This window comes from Coregonus lavaretus (genome assembly GCF_964263955.1).
Source record: "Coregonus lavaretus genome assembly, chromosome: 36".
Classification (NCBI taxonomy): Eukaryota; Metazoa; Chordata; class Actinopteri; order Salmoniformes; family Salmonidae; genus Coregonus; species Coregonus lavaretus.
The window spans coordinates 22965848-22982936 of NC_140023.1; positions in this window are offsets into that span (position 1 = coordinate 22965848).

A 17089-nucleotide genomic window follows, 5' to 3' on the forward strand; every position below is an offset into this window, starting at 1 on the left:
TTTAAATGTTTGAGCATAAGAACACAGCATTAGCCATTGCAAAAGGTATAGAATTGCAGGACATTAGCTTTAAAACTGCAAAAAAATCCTAGCTCCATGTCAGAATGTATTGAATGGCATTAAAACACAGAAATTCTCTCTGCCGCCAAGATGGGGGCCTCAAAATGGTTCTTTCCCAGGGCCTTAACTGAATTCAGCTGCGCAGATGGGCTGACAGCATCCATTGCCACGCCCACCACCTAAGCCCCTTTTAGATCCAGAAAAAAACCAGACTATGTTCAGGCATACTGCGTTCATCTCCATATTGTTTGTTCTTATGACAAGACTTTCACCTGCACACTCTTCATGCCTTTTGAGGAGTTTGAGAAAGTTACCACGGGCGACCAGGTCATCAAGTTTTTCCAGAAATACTTTCCCGACGCCATCCCACTAATAGGAGCGTAAGTGACTTTCTCTCCCCAGTCCCTCCATCCTGCCATCCATCCTTACCTCCCTTTCATTTTCCTGCATCAGGGCAGCTCAAACAGCCGCTGTCTCTCGAGTGTGAAATTACTGACCCACCGTTACATGGCCTGGAGAGCTGAGTTTTTTATTTGAGCTGAACAGCAAGTGAGATAGGACAGGGACGGGGTGGAGAAACAGCTGAGGTGTGTAACTCTTAAAGGTATTTTCAGGGTTGATTTGAAATGAGGCAGAAGAAACCACTGAATTGCTGTTTACTTTTAGAATCACCCACACACAGTCTAAATTCACAGTTAAATTATCTTATTTATTTTGAATGAAAGAATGTTACGCCTACAATATAACATACCTAGCTCAGTGTGTTGTTTAAAGTCCTAGCTGCACTCCTCAGCCAATGCAAGCCTGAAGAATATGACTATATTCTCCTCTTATGAGATACAGTGGTTGAAAAGTGCGCATGGATAAGGTTCTACAGTGCAGCTGTATACGAGAAATCAGCACGTACCACACTATGCATATCAATGTCATAGTGGTCATTCTGTGTCTCAGTTAAGAGCATGGTGCTAGCAATGCCAAGGTTAATTGTATGCCACGCAACACATACATACTCTATGCTATTAATGCATTCACTGCACTCACTGTAATTTGCTTTGGATAAAAGCATCTGCTCAGTGGCATACATTATTATTATAAGATATGTGACCTTGATTCAATGTAATTTCCAAAATATTGTTGACTCAATGTTATTTGAAACATGTTGTAGATTCACGCGCAGAGCGCGGCAGGTGTTTATTTCGCCTTCGCAAAAGGCAGGAATCGTGGTCACAGGCAGGCAATGGTCATACACAGGTAGGCAAACAGGCAGGAGAATCAAAAACTAGGACTGAAGGCTATAACTGGTTCTCACAAACAAGCTATAAAAAGGCTTAGTAGAGTCAAAACAAACAATACCTCACAAGGCACAAACAGAATGAACTGAACTAAATAAGGAGCTAATGAGACCAGGTGAGTAACTAACACAGGTGAAATCAATGAACAAAAATGAAAGACAGGGCTACGTTCAAGAACACAAAGAAACAGGGCTACGTTCAAGAACACAATGTTGACTAAGAAAATAAATACAGAACCTTACAGTACCCCCCACCCCCTCCAAGTGAGGCTCCTGACGACCCAACGGCACCGGAGGGTGGAGCAGGCGGGCGGGGGAGCAGAGGAAGCCGCCTACCTCGGGGGCGAGGTCCGGCAGGCTGGTTCGACAAGGTGGTGTACTGACCCGATGTTCTGCGTCGAGGCTGATGTCCAGTGGGTCTGTTCGGGGGTCAACCCAGAGGTCGGGGAGCGGGACGATCTGGACGGTTACGGTGGAATGCCTGAATCATCTCTGGGTTGAGGATGTCCTGGTTGGGAACCCAGGACCGGTCTTCAGGCCCATAACCTTCCCAGTCCACTAGATAGTGGATGCGACCTCTCAGGCGTTTGGAATCAAGGATGGCCTGAATGGCGTAGGCAGGTTCCCCTCCGACGTCCAACGGTAGGGGCGCACTGCGGGTTGAGACTGGAGGATGAAGAGGACTGAAGGTGACCGGTTTTAACAGACACATGGAAGGACGAGGAGATTTTATACTGACGGGGTAACTGGAGGCAGTACGTGACAGGGTTGATGCAATGGGTTATCTTGAAGGGACCAATGAAGCGATGACAGAACATTTTGCAGGGGAGGCGGAGCCGGATGTCTCTGGTAGAGAGCCACACACGCTGTTCGGGGTGAAAGAGTGGCGTAGGTCGGTGGCGTCTGTCGGCAAAGCGTTTATGGGTATTAGAGGCTTCCTGCAGATGCCGGTGAGAGGTCTCCCATACCTGCTCACTCTGCCGAAACCAGTCGTCGACAGCTGGGACAGTACCAGGCTCCGCCTCCCAGGGAAATATGGGGGGTTGGTAACCAAGTACACACTGAAAAGGAGTAAGGCGAAGAGATGAATGCATGAGTGAGTTCTGAGCGTATTCGTGCCAGGCCATATACCGACACCAGTCGTGTGGAGAGCCAGAACATTGTTGGCGGAGGTACTTCCCTATTTCTTGGTTCAGGCATTCCGTCTGCCCGTTGGTCTGGGGATGGTACCCGGAGGAGAGGCTGAGGGCGACTCCCAGTCGGTCACAGAAGGCTCGCCACACCCGGGAGACAAACTGGGGCCCGCGGTCAGAGACAATGTCCTCCGGAATCCCATACAGACTGAACACCTGCTGGAACATACACTCAGCCAATTCCATGGCATTAGGTAAATGAGGAAGAGGAACCAGACGACAAATTTGTTTTAAACGGTCTATTATGACAAGGATGGTGGTGTTACCAGAGGATTCAGGAAGGTCTGTGATGAAGTCAACAGCTATGTGGGACCAGGGTCTGTGAGGGATTGGCAAAGGTTGAAACTTACCGGAAGGGAGATGACGAGGGCTTTTGGTTTGGGCGCAGACTGGACAGGAGAGTATGTAATCCCTTACGTCGGATGCCAGTGAGGACCACCAGAATTTACGGGCTAGAAGTTTGGTGGTTTGTGTAATGCCCGTATGTCCTGACCCCAAGGACGTGTGACACCATTGCATCAGTTGGGGTCTAAAAGCTGATGGTACGTAACTCTTCCCAGCTGGTGTCTCTGGAGGTGCCGGGTCTGAGGTTAGGGCTTCTTGTATAGCAGAGTGAACCTCCCACTGTACCGGTCCCATAATGCAAGAGGAAGGAAGAATGGGTGTAGGGTCTGAGTTACTGGTCGGAAGGTCAAACTGGCGGGAGAGAGCATCAGCTTTTACGTTTTTCTTTCCAGGGATGTAAGTAACATGAAAATGGAAGTGTGTGAAGAAGAGAGCCCAGCGGGCTTGTCTGGAGTTTAACCTCTTGGCCCCTCTGATATATTCCAGATTACGATGATCTGTTAGGACAAGAAAGGGATGTTGTGCGCCCTCCAACCAGTGGCGCCACTCCTCGAGGGCCAGCTTGATAGCAAGGAGTTCTCTTTTCCCCACATTGTAATTCCTTTCAGCGGCGGATAACTTCCTGGAGAAGAAGGCACAGGGATGTGATTTGGGAGGTGTTCCCACCCGCTGAGAGAGTATGGCTCATACTCCTATTTCAGAGGCATCAACCTCCAGGGTGAAAGGAAGGGTCGGATCAGGTTGGCGAAGGACAGGAGCTGAGGTGAAGAGGCGTTTCAAGTTGTTGAAAGCAGTCAGGGCAGTATCAGTCCATTGAAGGTTCTGGGTCTTTTGGCTGGTAAGGGCAGTGAGGGGAGCGGCAGTAGAACTGAAGTTCCGAATGAACTGGCAATAGAATTTGGAGAACCCAATGAAACTTTGGAGTTCCTTAACGGTGGTGGGTTTGGGCCAGTTACTGACGGCGGTGACTTTGTTCTCATCCATGCAGACCCCTCCAGGTGTCAGTACGAAACTGAGGAAGTTTACTGAGGTTACATGGAAGGTGATCTTTTCAGTCTTCACATAAAGGTTATGGTCAAGGAGCCGTTGAAGAACCTTTTGTACATGCTGTATGTGTTCCTTCAGGGAGTGGGAGTAAATCAGGATGTCATCAATGTAGACGATGAGAAAGCGGTTGATCATATCCTGGAAAACCTAGTTCATAAAGGATTGGAAGATGGCAGGGGTGTTAGTAAGGCCGTAGGGCATGACCAGGTATTCATAGTGCCCTCGTGCGGTGATAAAGGCCGTCTTCAATTCGACGCCTTCACGTATACAGACAAGGCTATATGCACTTCACAGGTCGAGTTTTGTATAGATGTTGGCGCGGCCCACTTGTTCAAGGGTCGCTGGGATCAGAGGAAGAGGGAAACAGTTATTGACCGTGACGTCATTCAGGGAATGGTAATCAATACATAGACAGAGACCACCGTCCTTTTTTTCAACGAAGAAGAAGCTGGATGCAGCCGGGGAAGAAGGACGATTGAAACCGTTTGCTTCATCAATGTAGTTCTCCATTGCCTCATTTTCTGGGATAGATAGGGGGTATACACGGCCCTTCGGTGGGCTTTACTGGGCGTATTCCAATGGTATAGTGGGTGGCACTGCAGAGGCAGATTCCTCAATGGTGGTGGCTCTGCAGGGTAGGCTGAAACAACTGGTGAAGCAGGTAGAAGACAGTAGTTCACCTTGTCGCCACGAGATGGCAGGGTCGTGACTACAAAGCCAGGGGTGTCTGAGGATGAGTGGCTGTTTGGGGGATGAGAGTTCCATGAGTTGAATGGTTTCGGTGTGGAAGACTCCAATCTGGAGGGTGACGCTTTATGTCAGGTGCGTAATGAAGCCCGTGCCCAATGGCTGCCCGTCCAGGGTGTTAATCCTTTAGGGAGGGGTGACAGGTGTTAGATGAATGTCAAGCTCTTGGACTAGCAGGTGATCAATAAAATTACCTGCTGCTCCCGAAACTATCAAGCCCTCTATGTACTTAGTAACCCCCTTCAATACTGGGATGGAGAATTGCTTCTGGGAGATATTTAGAAATAAGGACACGCCTACCTGCAAGGCAGCGGAGGGACCATTCTCATCTCTCCGTGGGGGGCGAACAGGGCAATGGCTGAGTAGGTGATCTTTCCCTCCACAGTATAGGCAGAACCCTTCTTGGATCCGCCTTTGACGTTCGATACACGGGAGAGGAGCATGGCCCAACTGCATGGGCTCTGGAAGACTCTGACGAAATTACGGAATCATGGAAAGAGAAGATTTCAGGTTCCTGGGTGGCAGAGTTCTTCGACGGTCGGCGATGTGGTGGTTGATGGAGATGGACATACAGTGAGGGAAAAAAGTATTTGATCCCCTGCTGATTTTGTATGTTTGCCCACTGACAAAGACATGATCATTCCATAATTTTAATGGTATGTTTATTTGAACAGTGAGATTTTAATGAGGGAAATAAGTATTTGACCCCTCTGCAAAACACGACTTAGATCTTGGTGGCAAAACCCTTGTTGGCAATCACAGAGGTCAACGTTTCTTGTAGTTGGCCACCAGGTTTGCACACATCTCAGGAGGGATTTTGTCCCTCTCCTCTTTGCAGATCTTCACCAAGTCATTAAGGTTTCGAGGCTGACGTTTGGCAACTCGAACCTTCAGCTCCCTCCACAGATTTTCAATGGGATTAAGGTCTGGAGACTGGCTAGGCCACTCCAGGACCTTAAGGTGCTTCTTCTTGAGCCACTCCTTTGTTGCCTTGGCCATGTGTTTTGGGTCATTGTCACACTGGAATACCCATCCACGACCCATTTTCAATGCCCTGGCTGAGGGCATGAGGTTCTCACCCAAGATTTGACGGTACATGGCCCCGTCCATTGTCCCTTTGATGCGGTGAAGTTGTCCTGTCCCCTTAGCAGAAAAACACCCCCAAAGCATAATGTTTCCACCTTCATGTTTGACGGTGGGGATGGTGTTCTTGGGGTCATAGGCAGTATTCCTCCTCCTCCAAACACGGCGAGTTGAGTTGATGCCAAAGAGCTCGATTTTGGTCTCATCTGACCACAACACTTTCACCCAGTTCTCCTCTGAATCATTCAGATGTTCATTAGCAAACTTCAGACTGGCCTGTATATGTGCTTTCTTGAGCAGGGGGACCTTGCGGGCGCTGCAGGATTTCAGTCCTTCACGGCATAGTGTGTTACCAATTGTTTTCTTAGTGACTATGGTTCCAGCTGCCTTGAGATCATTGACAATATCCTCCAGTGTAGTTCTGGGCTGATTCCTCACTGTTCTCATGATCATTGCAACTCCACGAGGTAAGATCTTGCATGGAGCCCCAGGCCGAGGGAGATTGACAGTTATTTTGTGTTCCATTTGCGATTAATCGCACCAACTGTTATCACCTTCTCACCAAGCTGCTTGACGATGGTCTTGTAGCCCATTCCAGCCTTGTGTAGGTCTACAATCTTGTCTCTGACATCCTTGGAGAGCCCTTTGGTCTTGGCCATGGTGGAGAGTTTGGAATCTGATTGATTGATTGCTTGTGTGGACAGGTGTCTTTTATACATGTAACAAACTGAGATTAGGAGCACTCCATTTAAGAGTGTGCTCCTAATCTCAGCTCGTTACCTGTATAAAAGACACCTGGGAGCCAGAAATCTTTCTGATTGAGAGGGGGTCAAATACATATTTCCCTCATTAAAATGCAAATCAATTTATAACATTTTTGACATGCGTTTTTCTGGATTTTTTTGTTGGTATTCTGTCTCTCACTGTTCAAATAAACCTACCATTAAAATTATAGACTGATCATTTCTTTGTCAGTGGGCAAATGTACAAAATCAGCAGGGGAACAAAAACTTTTTTCCCTCACTGTACGAATGTATTGATTTAAATCCTGAAGGTCACCTCTACAGGCCAGCTCCGCCTGAAGTTCCCTGTTGAGCCATCTTCGGTAGACGGTAACAAAGCAGCCTCACTCCATCCACTCCCTGCAGCCATGATATGAAGACCCTAAATAAGATCTGGTGCAACCAATTACCTTCAGAAGTCATATAATTAGTTAAATAAAGTCCACCTGTGTGCAATCTAAGTGTAACACGATCTCAGTATATCTACACCTGTTCTGAAAGGCCCCAGAGTCTGCAACATCACTAAGCAAGGGCCACCATCAAGGAAGAAGCACCATGAAGACCAAGGATCTCTCCAAACAGGTCAGAGGTCAGGGACAAAGTTGTGGAAAAGTACAGATCAGGGTTTGGTTATAAAAAAATATCTGAAACTTTGAACATCCCACGGAGCACTATTAAATCCATTATTAAAAAATTGAAAGAATATGGCACCACAACAAACCTGCCAAGAGAGGGCCGCCCACCAAAACTCACGGACCACTCAAGGAGGGCATTAATCAGAGAGGCAACAAAGAGACCAAAGATAAACCTGAAGGAGCTGCAAAGATCCACAGCTGAGATTGGAGTATCTGTCCATAGGACCACTTTAAGCCGTACACTCCACAGAGCTGGGCTTTACGGAAGAGTGGCCAGAAAAAAGCCATTGCTTGAAGAAAAAAATAAGCAAACACGTTTGGTGTTCGCCAAAAGGTATGTGGGAGACTCCCCAAACATATGGAAGAAGGTAGTCTGGTCAGATGAGACTAAAATTGAGCTTTTTGGCCATCAAGAAAAACGTCTGGCGCAAACCCAACTCCTCTCATCACCCCGACAACACCATCCCCACAGTGAAGCATGGTGGTGGCAGCATCATGCTGTGGGGATGTTTTTCATTGGCAGGGACTGGGAAACTGGTCAGAATTGAAGGAATGATGGATGGCGCTAAATACAGGGAAATTCTTGGGGGAAACCTGTTTCAGTCTTCCAGAGATTTGAAACTGGGACGGAGGTTCACCTTCAGCTGTCTGTGACCAGCAGGACAATGACCCTAAGCATACTGCTAAAGCAACACTCTGGTAGTTTAAGGGGAAACATTTAAATGTGTTGGAATGGCCTAGTCAAAGCCCAGACCTCATTCCAATTGAGAATCTGTGGTATGACTTAAAGATTGCTGTACACCAGCGGAACCCATCCAACTTGAAGGAGCTGGAGCAGTTTTGCCTTGAAGAATGGGAAAAAATCCCAGTGACTAGATGTGCCAAGCTTATAGAGACATACCCCAAGAGACTTGCAGCTGTAATTGCTGCAAAATGTGGCTCTACAAAGTATTGACTTTGGGGGGGTGAATAGTTATGCACGCTCAAGTTTTCAGTTTTTTGTCTTATTTCTTGTTTGTTTCACAATAAAACATATTTTGCATCTTCAAAGTGGTAGGCATGTTGTGTAAATCAAATTATACAAACCCCCCCAAAATCTATTTTAATTTCAGGTTGTAAGGCAACAAAATAGGAAAAATGCCAAGGGGGTTGAATAATTTCGCAAGCCACTGTATATGGGCAGAAAGCTTAAATTCTTGTTAATCTTACTGAACTGTCTAATTTACAGTAGCTATTACAGTGAAAAAATACCATGCTATTGTTTGAGGAGAGTGCACAACAACAAAAAACGTATCACGGCAACTGGTTTGATACATTCACCTCTGAAGGCAAATAATGTACTTATATTGTGGTCCTCTGTAGCTCAGCTGGTAGAGCACGGCGCTTGTAACGCCAAGGTAGTGGGTTCGATCCCCGGGACCACCCATACACAAAAAATGTATGCACGTATGACTGTAAGTCGCTTTGGATAAAAGCGTCTGCTAAATGGCATATTATTATATTCAGTAATCTTGCTCTGATTTGTCATCCTAAGGGTCCCAGAGATAAAATGTAGCATAGTTTTGTTTGTTAAAATCAATTTTTATATTCAAATGTAGGATCTGGGTTCTACAGTTTGAAACCCTGCTGTCTCTTGCTCCACACCCACCCCGCCCGGCCATCTAGATGTGTGAAAGTTAGTGTATAAGCTAATGATCCATCATATATGACATTCCTGGGAGTGTGTAAACTTACATTTTGTATTACCATATCATTTATGTATGTTCTCTATAGTTATGTACCTGAAAATGTATCAATTGACCAATTCGGCACATTTGGGCAGACTTGATGCAAAATAGTCCGGTATTGCAATGCTTCACTGGATCAATCTGAAACTTTGCACACACACTGCTGCCATCTATTGACCAAAATCTAAATTGCGTCTAAACTGCAATATTATATTGTGGCCTTTCTCTTGCATTTCAAAGATGATGGAACAAAAAAATAAATTGAAAACGCATGTTTTTTTGTTTGTATTACCTTTCACCAGATCTAATGTGTTATATTCTCCTACATTATTTTCACATTACCACAAACTTCAAAGTGTTTCCTTTAAAATGGTATCAAGAATATGCATATCCTTGCTTCAGGTCCTGAGCTACAGAAAGTTAGATTTTAGGTGAAAATTGAAAAAAAGGGTCCGATCATTAAGAGGTTAAAAATAAAAAACAGAAAAACCTTATTTACATAAGTATTCAGACCCTTTGCTATGAGACACAAAATTGAGCTCAGGTGCATCCTGTTTCCATTGATCATCCTTGATGTTTCTACAACTTGATTGGAGTCCACCTGTGATAAATTCAATTGATTGGACATGATTTGGAAAGGCACTCACCTGTCTATATAAGGTCCCACAGTTGACAGTGCAAAAACCAAGCCATGAGGTCGAAGGAATTGTCTGTAGAGCTCAGAGACAGGATTGTGTCGAGGCACAGATCTGGGTAAGGGTACCAAAAAATGTCTGCAGCTTTGAAGGTCCCCAAGAACACAGTGGCCTCCATCATTCTTAAATGGAAGAAGTTTGGAACCACCAAGACTCTTCCTAGAGCTGGCCGCCCGGCCAACCTGAGCAATCGCAGAAGAAGGGCCTTGGTCAGGGAGGTGACCAAGAACCCAATGGTCCCTCTGACAGAGCTCTAGAGTTCCTCTTTGGAGATGGGAGAACCTTCCAGATCAACCATCTCTGCAGCACTCCACCAATCAGGCCTTTATGGTTGAGTGGCCAGACGGAAGCCACTCCTCAGTAAAAGGCACATGACAGCCCGCTTGGAGTTTGCCAAAAGGCACCTAAAGATTCTCAGACCATGAGAAACAAGATTCTCTGGTCTGATGAAACCAAGATTGAACTCTTTGGCCTGAATGCCAAGCATCACATCTGGAGGAAACCTGGCACCATCCCTACAGTGAAGCATGGGGGTGGCAGCATCATGCTGTGGGGATGTTTTTCAGCAGCAGGGACTGGGAGACAAGTCAGGATCGAGGCAAAGATGAACGGAGCAAAGTACAGAGAGATCCTTGAGGAAAACCTGCTCCAGAGCACTCATGACCTCAGACTGTGCGAAGGTTCACCTTCCAACAGGACAATGACCCCAAGTACACTTCCAAGAAAACGCAGGAGTGGCTTCGGGACAAGTCTCTGAATGTCTTTGAGTGGCCCAACCAGAGCCCGGACTTGAACCCGATCGAACATCTCTGGAGAGACCTGAAAATAGCTGTCCAGCAACGCTCCCCATCCAACCTGACAGAGCTTGAGAGGATCTGCAGAGAAGAATGGGAGAAACTTCCCAAATACAGGTGTGCCAAGCTTGTAGCGTCATAGTCAAGAAGACTTGAGGCTGTAATCGCTGCCAAAGATGATTCAACAAAGTACTGAGTAAAGGGTCTGAATACTTATGTAAATGTGATATTTCCGTGTTTAAAAAATAAATAACAATTTAGCAAACATTTCTAAAAATCTGTGTGTGTGTGTGTGTGTATTAATATACAGAAATCAAATAAAACATTTTCAAATGAATATGCAACCATTTAAACAACTACATTATCATAAGAAGCAAAAACATATTTTACTTACTGATCGAAAAGTGGATATTTTCCTTCCAAAAACATTTATTTGGCGCTGGAATCAAAACCATTCATTCTGTGTCACTCTCTCGGTCAATTTTTGCAATAATCTCATTCAAATTTGTATACTTGGACTTCGATTTAGCTTTTCCACTCTTAGTAGCCATGTTTTACTTTTTCAATTTTGAGAAGAGTTTGTAGAAGACAATGAACCGCTGCGTAACGTAAACTACTGTGCGTCCTGTTTGCTTTCGCCTTGAGAATGATCACTGTTGCGCACAGCTCTAGCATGATGGTTGTTTGTGTTACAAAGGGCGTTTACATAGCCCAGCGCATTGGCTATCTAGCTAGCTATGTTATTGGACCAAGACACTGTCAATCAAGTGAACACCACTCGCCTCATTGGTGCGTAATGATGGCTGACCTTCATGGGCTAATTGACGTATTGTGTAGCCAATACGTAATGTAGAATGATGACACAAGTTTGGCTGCGTGTCTTCACTGTTCTTTCATGCGCAATGACGCACCTGGTCTCTCTACTGCTTATCAACTATTCCTCTATATTGTGGATTTATTTTGAAAATTGGTACAGATTTGAATGATTTTATGTATGGTATGATTGCTAAATAACCTATTGCAGAGCTGGGCAAAGGATCCAACTACCACTATTGTCACAATGGATAGAGGGCACGATAGACAGTTGACTGGTAGACTATCTTGACCTGTTGTAGAGTAAGCGCACAGAAAAGCGTAGTGCATAAGGGAAGTACCAAAACACCTTGATAGGGGAGGCGCATACAAGCAGATGAGGACATTATATAGCAAAACCTGCCAAATGGTGAATGTAAATCAGGGAAAAAACGCACTACCCTCCCCTGTGCCCAATAAAAAAACACTTCCCAAAGCAAAAAAAAAGTTTGACAACCCTCCCATATTTTGGACCAGACCTCAGTAAACGTCAAACTGTCCCTAAGTGTTAATTATTACAGGGCTCCAGACTAACATTTTCCTCTGGTGTCACTGGTGTTACTAACTTTTACAGTTGGTGGCACCAGCCCAATCATTTTATAAAGTAATTCATAGTTTATTAAGAAGTGTAATAAATAAACTACTGAGGTATTCAATAAATAAGTTGTTTCATCTAACATGTCCAAGCAGAAATACATGATTCAATATATTTTTATGTGCAACTTAATCCGGGTATTCTCATGAATTTTGGGTTGACAATTAGACTATAGTAAAAAATATCCAGATTTTTTCTTCAATAATGACATACATCTTTATGTGCACTAATATTATAGGCTCATTAATTTGGGTTTCAACACTTGAGAAAGTGGAAACTCAAAACACATTAACTAGATCACTAACTCTAAATATAATACCCACTGCTTGTAGCAATGTATTCATCCAACAGTAAATTGAATGTCCTAAAAAAACGTTGCAGTTGTAGGCTACTACCCATGAGACCTATAGGCCTAAGCCCTCTCAATGGCCGGTACGCATTTTGCATGTGCGCCGCTCAATATCTCAAAGCCTTATCAAATAGTTTGGTTGTAAAATACTGTAGTTGCTATATAGCTGAATATTGAGAGTTGAGAAATAAACATTATACCTACAGAAAGCTGAGACTCTCCTCTCTTCAACAGGGACAAGGGGACGGAGCTTCCAAATATGTGTTTTTCCCGCAATTGCATTTTTTTATGTTATGCAATCAGAATGCGGCAGGTCCCAACGAAACAGGCACACCGTTAGGGCAGACACTTTCATTACAGGAATCATGAGGATAATGCACTTTACTGTTTAACCAAATCATTTTTTTAGCCACCCAAAAAATAGGACGTTTTGAGTGAGATGACAATGTAAAATGTGCTCTTTCTACATTTATAGGCACTCTTTCCTTTTTTTTTTACGATCAATGATCTTGGCTGTCTAATGACAGAGTCAAAGCAGGTCTTTGACTTTGAATGTGAGTTTGTGTGACAGCTCAGCCTATCAGAAAACTGGACCGGCCCATCTTGGTAGGGGGGTCAGCCATTGCCCACTGATCAACCAAAGGCTCATTATAGATTAGTATATAATGTCACCTTATAAATTTGTTTTATATTTTGTGTGTGTCAATTTCGACCAGCCTAACCAACAAAAAATTTTCCAGCCCTTCTGGCATTTACTAGAATTGCCAGATGGCCAATCAGTCCCTGTAGGGGAAGACCAAGGAGGATTATCAAAGGAGCTCTGTCTGGAGCCTGGAGCCGCTGGAGTTTCTCATCACTGCAGCCTGTGGGACCAGTCTGATCTCCACTGCAATCTTTTCCCTCTTTAATTACATTCATATTATTCTACATAAAGGTAATTCCACCAAATGTAATTTCACAGTGATTGCATTTATCACTGTAGAGCAGGGTTTCCCAAACTCGGTCCTCGGGACCCCAAGGGGTGAACCTTTTGGTTGTTGCCCTAACACTACACAACTAATTCAAATTATCAAAGCTTGATGATTAGTTGATTATTTGAATCAGCTGTGCGGTGCTAGGGCAAAAACCAAAACGTGCACCCCTTGGGGTCCCGAGGACTGAGTTTGGGAAACCCTGCTCTAGCGCGTGTGGTGAAATTAAATATAGGCAGGGGTGAAAGTAAGCTGGTCCGGTCCGGCAAAATAAATAGTTTCAACAGATTCAAAGAATACTGTAGGCTAGTACCCTATTTATCATTTCCGCATGTCAGTCGCATGAAACATTTGCAAATAGACCTGAAAACATCTGGAATATGCTCCAAAATGCTGTGTGTGTAATGAATACTCGGACAGAGTGGTAAGATCCAATCGCAGAATAGCGATGCTTTATTAGAGTACAGACAAGGGAATAGCTTAATCGTGGTCGGGCGGGCTGTGGTCAAAACCGGGCCAGGCAGAGACAGGCAGAGGAACCAAGGGAGCGGGCTTAGTCGTAGTCGAGGTCACAGGCACAGGATCAGAGAACGGTAATCACTGGGGTAGACAAGTAGAGGATTAAGCAATTCGGGAAGTCAAACACCAAGGCACAGGTCGGATACACGGGTAATCAAAAACAACAAACTCTATCTCTCTCGGAACAAAAACGCTTAGCAAGTCACAATGGAACAATACCTCGCGCCGACTGAGCTTCTGAGCACACCTTAAATCCTACACTAATTACTGACAGGTGTGCTCAGAACTCAGGTGAACCAGATCGAGTCTGATGACTCCCCCTCTCTGTAGATCGGGGAAGTGTCAGACTCTGTCTAGAACCAGCCAACCCCCGATCCCTTACAGTATCCCCCTCCCCAGGGCCGGCTCCTGACGGCCTTCTACCTCTACCGGGTGGTCTTCCTCTGGGTCGGGGTCCTGGATGATCTGGGTGTTCAGCGTGGAAGGTGGCCTTGAGAGCGGGGTCCAGTAGGTCCTTAGCAGGGACCCAGGACCGTTCCTCAGGTCCATATCCCTCCCAGTCCACGAGATATTCGATGCCCCCTCGTCTCCGTCTTGACTCCAGTATCTCGTGGACAGTATAGGTGGTGTCCTGTTCCTCCTCCAAAGGTGGTGTAGTAGGTTGTTGAGCGATGGGGGGGTACATCGGGCTATAGTGGACAGGTTTCAGCAGGGAGACGTGGAACGTAGGGTTTATCCTGTAGTGTCGAGGGAGTAACAGACGGTAGGTGACAGGGTTAATACGTCTCTGTACCTTGAAGGGACCAATGTACCTGGGTTGGAGCTTCTTGCAGCTCCGTCGGAACCGCAGGTCTCGGGTAGACAGCCACACTCGCTGCCCGGGTTGATAAGTGGGAGTAGGTCTCCGGCGTCGGTCGGCGTAGGTCTTTTGCTGTTGTGAGGCTTGACTGAGATGTTGATGGGCCGTCTCCCAGACCTGCGCACTCCGACGGAACCACTCGTCCACCGCCGGTACCATCCCGGGTGCGGTATCCCACGGGAACAGGGGTGGTTGATACCCTAGAACACACTGAAAGGGCGTGGACGAGTGAGTTCTGAGCATACTCTACCCAAGGAAGGAATCGGCTCCACTCTTGCGGCTGCCGCGAACATTGTTGCCGTAGATACTTCCCAATTTCCTGGTTGAGCCGTTCTGTCTGCCCATTGGCCTGGGGATGATATCCGGAGGTGAGGCTCACCGAGATGCCCAAGCGTTCGCAGAAGGCCTTCCAAACCCGGGATACGAACTGGGGTCCCCGGTCGGAAACAATATCCTCCGGAACACCAAACTGCCGGAACACCTGGTTAAACATAGTCTCCGCCATCTGAGTGGCGTTAGGTAAACGGGTCATGGGTACTAACCGACACATCTTGGAGAATCGATCGATGACCACGAGAATTACAGTATGGCCCTCTGATTCTGGTAGGTTGGTAACAAAGTCCATAGCAATGTGCGACCAGGGTCGTTGAGGAGTTGGCAATGGCATCAGCTTACCCTCCGGTAGTGCTCGAGGCGCCTTGGACTGAGCACATACTGGGCAGGATAATACGTAGTCTCTGACGTCATCTGTGAGGGAATCCCACCTGTATTTTCGACTGATGAGTCGTGTAGTTCGAGTGATTCCGGGATGACCAGATCCTAGCGACGTGTGGCACCATTCCATCAGTTGAGGTCGAAGCGGAGCTGGTACAAACACCTTCGACACCGGGGTTTCTGGAGGGGCTGGTTCCGCTTGTAGGCTCTCCTGAATCGTGTCATCGATAGCCCACCTCACAGGACCAGCACGGCAACTCATGGGGAGGATAGGTTCTGGTTCAACCGGTCTGTCAGCGCGCTCGAACCGTCGGGAAAGCGCGTCCGCCTTACAATTCTTGGACCCGGGAATATAAGAGACAGTGAATTGGAAACGGTTGAAGAATAAAGACCACCTTGCCTGTCGGGAGTTCAGTCGTTTGGCACTGTGAAGATACTCCAGGTTGCGGTGGTCCGTGACCACTTGGAACGGATGAGCTGCTCCCTCCAGCCAATGTCTCCACTCCTCCAGTGCTAACTTCACCGCCAGTAATTCACGATTTCCCACGTCGTAGTTCTGCTCGGCCGGATTCAGCTTCTTAGAAAAAAAAGCACAGGGTCGTGATTTGGGCGGCTCACCTTGGCGCTGGGATAGCACGGCTCCCACTCCAACCTCCGAGGCGTCCACCTCCACGATGAACAGCAAGGTAGGATCCGGCTGACATAAAATGGGAGCGGTGGTAAATCGTTGTTTCAATGTCTCAAAAGCCCGCACTGCCCCCTCCGTCCATTTCAGACCACGACCCTTGTGGCTGGTCATCGCCGACAGGGGAGCTGCGGTTGTGCTGAAATTACGCACGAACCGTCTATAGTAATTGGCAAAATTCATGGTCTCTCTCTCTCTCTCTCTCTCTCTCTCTCTCTCTCTCTCTCTCTCTCTCTCTCTCTCTCTCTCTCTCTCTCTCTCTCTCTCTCTCTCTCTCTCTCTCTCTCTCTCTCTCTCTCTCTCTCTCTCTCTCTCTCTCTCTCTCTCTCTCTCTCTCTCTCTCTCGGAACAAAAACGCTTAGCAAGTCACAATGGAACAATACCTCGCGCCGACTGAGCTTCTGAGCACACCTTAAATCCTACACTAATTACTGACAGGTGTGCTCAGAACTCAGGTGAATCAGATCGAGTCTGATGACTCCCCCTCTCTGTAGATCGGGGAAGTGTCAGACTCTGTCTAGAACCAGCCAACCCCCGATCCCTTACAGTGTGGTTCGACAATAACACAGACATTTTGCCAAAGCAGAGATGAGTGGTTGAGACCGAGATGCACATGGACAGCAGTGTACACATCAATTCAGGTTACAAGACTTGTGTAGGCCTAATGAATGACAATCACCAAATGTCATTCATTACACTTTTTGGTGTTTTGTAACTGATGTCTCTTTGCATTTATCAAATGGCACTGTATGGATGCCGGAATTATTTTAGAGTGGAGTAGCCTAATAGTTGGAATAGTAACTGCCCACTGGGCACAAACGTCAGTTCATCGTCTAGTTTTGATTTACATTTGGTTGAGTTGTCAACTAATGTGAATTCAACATGAAATCAACAAAAAATGTCACCATGACATTGGATTTAGATAAAAAGTTGGGTGAAAAAGAGACGAAATGCCCTTACATTTATGACTTTTTTCAAATTCAAACAGTTTTCCACGTTGATTCAACATCATCATGTTTTTGTTTTTTTATGACGTGGAAACAACGTGGATTCAACCAGTTTTTGCCCAGTGGGTGAGGTCCTGGACACTGACTGTAGGCCTCATGTAGCCTATGATAATAATAACTAATATTAAGTGTTTTGTCT